Source organism: Nicotiana tabacum, chromosome 9, assembly GCF_000715075.1.
Source record: "Nicotiana tabacum cultivar K326 chromosome 9, ASM71507v2, whole genome shotgun sequence".
Taxonomy (NCBI): Eukaryota; Viridiplantae; Streptophyta; class Magnoliopsida; order Solanales; family Solanaceae; genus Nicotiana; species Nicotiana tabacum.
This window is the reverse complement of record NC_134088.1, coordinates 113014100-113019165: the sequence shown is the minus strand read 5'-3', so window position 1 is coordinate 113019165 and position 5066 is coordinate 113014100.

Genomic DNA, 5066 nt, shown 5'->3' with positions numbered 1-5066 from the left:
TTGATTGTTTTAATTGTTCCAATTCCCTTGGTTATTACCACCATTCCAATTACCTTGGTTGCTAGAATTCCAATTCCTTTGATTACCATGTGGTTGCCATTGTTATTGATTTGGGCCTTGATAGTTGTTTCTTTGCCCTTGAAAATTGTTAACATATTGTACTTCCTCTTCTTGTTCATTGTAAGATTCATCTTGATCAAACACACTATCTTCTTACACATAATGTTCCGTTTGGTTTTGCACTTAAGGACCCTTTTTCCTTCTCTTGTTTACTATCATATTAACTCCCTCCCTTGCATTGACTTGCTTAGGACCTTGCACTTGTTGAAGTTGAGCCTTAGCTAATTGATTCAGTGTGGTGGTCAACTCGGCAATTGCTTGCCCATGATCATGCAACTCTTTATGTAGGTGAATCACGTTTGTATCACCTTGAGGAACATTTGCTCTACTTTGCTATGCCGATGAAGTATCCGCCATTTCATCTAGGATCTCACAAGCTTCCGCATATGGCGTTGTCATGAAATTTGCACCGGCAAGTTGGTTGACCACGCATTTATTGGTAGTATTGATTTCTCTGTAGAAAGTTTGTTAAATCATAGCCTCCGTCATGTCATTGTTTGGGCATTCTTTCACCATAATTCGGTACCTCTCCCATATTTCATGCAACGACTCATTGGGTTCTTGTTTGAATGCTAGAATATCGTCTCTAAGAGTAGCCATATGCACGGGAGAAAAGAACTTGGAAATAAATTTCTCCGCCAATTCATCCCATGTATGGAAGGAATGGTTTGGCAACCTTTCTAACCAATCCAAGGCTTTTCCCTATAGAGAGAAAGGAAATAGCCCAACCTTAAAGTATCCTCAGAGACGTTTGTCTGTTTACTCCCCCAGCAAGTGTCGACAAACCATTTCAAGTGTTTGTACGCATTTTGATTCGGAGCCCCGGTGAAGAATCCCCGGTTCTCTAGCAACGTGAGCATAATATTTGTGACTTAAAAGTTGCCCGCCTTAATGCAAGGCGGGACTATGGCACTTGCATACCCTTCATTCGGCAACACCCGGTGTGGAGACGCTCTTGGTGGAGGTGGGAATGGAACGAGAATATTGTCTTGAGGCGGTCGGCCACGTCTATTTGCTTGAGGTTCAGGAGGAACCTCTTTAACTTGGTCATCTTCCACATCCATATCCCCCAAAGGCATGTTTTCGAGAGTATCATTGTTGTTGAGAGCCATTGTTTCGCCTACAATTGTTTCACCAAAAAGGTTAGTAACTCAGAAGGAAAAGAAGATAATTCACACACAAAACCAAATATATAGCTAAATCCGTTTTTATGCTTCCCGGCAACGGTGCCAAAAATTGATCTCGTCCAAGTTACACCTCAATTCGGGGTTGTAAAACGGTCGATTGCAATAATAATACCCAATAAGTAGTCGGGATCGAATCCACAGGGAACTTCGATGGGATTAGTGGTATATATTTGGATAAAGTACGTGAAGTATCTTTGTTGCACTTCCACAAATATGGTTTTGTTTTTACTTCTAAAATTACGTTAAGGATTGCAATTCTAAAGATATAAAATTAGAGAATATTATTTTTGGATGGTTTTCAAATATATAAAAAGTCCTAGGGGTATGACCTTCACCTAGATGTTTGCCTAACGGGTTGTAAATTTTAAAACTTGTTTAGTTGGTCGGGGTGTATTATAGCAATCAACACTTAAATACCCCCTCAATACCTCTCGGTAAGAGAGTAATTTTGCCCAATTTGGATTTTTTAAGCCCAAATGGGTATTGAACAAAACAGTTGATAAAATGCTCTAGTCAGATTTTACTATCTCTAGGTTCAACCCTTTAATTGGGACAATCAATCTCTTGATTTTATCCCAAATTATTGTTAGCTAGGTTTTCCTAGACTGAGTCTCTCTTTCTCAAGTAAAGACCAAGTCAAATAGGCATAAACTAATATTTACAACCATTAATTCTACAATTAAAAGCAAGAATAAGGCTAAATAATAAACACCCAACCATAAACAAGTCATAAATCAAACACCCATTAGACTCAAACACTAGGGTTGGGTCACAACCCGAGTTAGAAATCTAGCTACTCATAATGAGTATAGAGGAAGATAGAGAAGAAAAGATGATAAAGCTCATATTGCAAGATTAAAAGATAAAAATCCAATGTTAAATCACCAAAGCAAGCGAAAGTTGCTTAAAGGGGTAAAGAAAAATGGCTACAGTACTTTCAATATTCAAAACTTGACCTAATTTCGTGAGAGTAGTGTATTTATATAAAACTGGAATTTTCGGACAAAATTGCCCTTTCGGAGGTTGTGCGGCCGCACAATTATATGTGCGGCCCACACTTCTCTTCAGATCTTGACAGGAGTTGATTCTGTGGCCGCACAATTCTGGATTGTGGTCACATCTCTCATATTTTGCGGTCCGCATAATTCTGGGTGCGGCCGCACTAGGCTCTTCTACGGACCGCACATTTCTGGGTGCAGCCGCACTGGGCTCTTCTACGGACCGCACATTTCTTGAGTGCGGTCGCATAGTTGTTTCTGCGGCCTCACAATTATTGTGCGGTCCGTATTTCTTCTTGAGCTTGAAATGAAACTCTTTGAACTTTGGCTCTTACGTAGCTTCTGCGGCCGCACAATAATTGTGCGGTCCACATTTTGTACTGGGGCTCTGTTGATTTTTCTTCACATTCTGTGGTCGCAGATAAAAATCTACGGTCCACACTTGAGCTTTTGTGCCTGATTTTTGTCCTTGTTCAGATCACTCCTCCTTGAGTTGGATTTCATCATAGTGGCTCATTTTCCAATACTCCTGCATATAAGCATATTTCATCAGTTTTCGGGAATATAATTAGACACTTTTGGACTAGAACAAAAGCTAAAAGGCGCTAATAAGTAGTCAAAATTCTCACTTATCACAAGCCTTACCCTTTTATTTGAATTGATCATCTATTTGAACCATTTACCTCTCATGAGCACTTGAAATTGGTATGAACTTTGTAAAAGTTGAAGTGTGGAGTGGTTGGTTTGGCTTTTGACCGAAACTATTGAAATAAGGAGAAAGGTGCACTGTTGTGAAAAAGTATGAGCCGCTTGAATCGAAAAAGAAAATAAAAACAAAAATAGTTTATATTCATTGATAGTGGTAACTCTTGATGTATTTGTGTTTAGAGAAGTTGGGAGTTGATGTATATTGATGTAAAGGTGGAGTTATGGTTTGATATAAGTGTGGGGTTTTGAACGGTCAATTGTATGTATTAAAGTACTTAGGGAGGTGTAGGTATCTTACCCGTCCCGCAACCTACATACAACCAAATAAAGTCCTACGTGATCCTTGACTGAATAAGCTTAATTAGTATAGTACACTACGGACAAGCTTATGGTACATCTTTTATTGCACATGAATGTTGTTCTGAGAGTGATCGAATTCTTCCTATCTTGAGTTCCTAATTGTTCTTAAACTTTATTGTTTGTGGAACTACTCTCTATTCTTGTATGAGGGCACTTGATTCATGAAGGAATGGTATTTGTCATTGACCTTTGTGTTAGAGTAAGTGAACAGATTATGAAAAATACGTGGTACTGTTGAGTCAAATCTTGAGGCTAGGATGTTACACTATTGTGCTTAGTCTATTTTAAATATTCTTGGTATGATGAGTTATGAGAGTTGTTTAAAAAGGTCATGTCTATGTGAAGTGTAGTTTGATTGCTCGAGGACGAGCAATGGTTTAAGTGTGGGGTGTTGATGGTAGGCTATAATCTCGTATTTTAGTTGCTTATTACATTCTAATTTACTGCACTTTAATTGAGTTGGAGCTTTAACGCTAGTATTTTGCACTAATTGTGTGTTTTATGCCTTGTAGGAGTGATTCCGGTCTATGTAGATGTTGTGGAATGAATTCATGCTATTTTAGAGCGTTGAAGTCTGAGTAAAAGACCAAGGATTAAGTTGGGATCGTGTTTGGGGATCAATGGATGATAGTGGACTTGAAGAACGAAACGAAGAATCGAGCAGGCATATTGTGCATTGTCTAGTAAAATGCATATAACTTTTAGCTCAGAAATTCGTTTGCGCTCCATAATATATCGTTGGAAAGTTATTTAAAAGGGATACAACTTTCATGTTTTACACTTTCCCAAATTCCCAATTGCTACCACCAAGGTGCCGACCAAGTGCGCGATCGCGCATTGGACGCGCACTTGGGTCAGGACGATGTGCAAAATACGCGCCCATGTGCGCGACCGCGCATGTCCTGTCCGAGAAAAGTCCTATTTTGCTAAAAAAAGGTAGTTTCATCCGTTTTTATTTTGGGGGCGGATTAAATACCCCAAAACACCATTTTAGAACCACTTTTGACATACCTTAGACCTAAGAAAGTCAAGGAGAAGAGGGAGAAGCAAGAGCACAAGGATTTCATCTTTCATTCCTCACTCAAGATCCGAGTTTGGATTGTATTTATGCTTTCCTATACTTTTATTTCATTTGTGAAGAACTTCTCCATATATATGGAGTAGAACCTTTTGGGTTTTGATGATTGTTTGTGGATTATAACTCTATTTATATGTATTTGAATCATTTTGGGAAGATTAAATTGTTGCATCTATGTTCACTTGTTCTTATAATCGAGAGAGGCAAAACTTATGATATATTTACACTATATTGTTGGTTGAGTTCATAGATTCTTCTAAGAATCGAAAGAGCCTAGTTGAATGCTTGATTAAACCTAGTTAGGAGGATAATCGAAAGAGGTTCTCCTAAAGACCAATCCATTATGAATTCTTGCATATCTTCACCAAGCTTAAATTGGTTTATATTGTGAGGTTGAGACTTAATCGAGAGAGGATTTTCTACTAAACAATTGTACTGATAATTAAGTGAATTCGAGAGACTCACTTGAACATTAAAAGTGAATTATCTAGAGTTAGATCCCGAACATTTATCTTGCACCTATCCTATCAACCCATATTTTCTCCAATTGATAACTTTCTTGTTTACCTTTGTTCTGATTGTCATTAGTCAATAGCTTTAGATTCTTAGTTATTT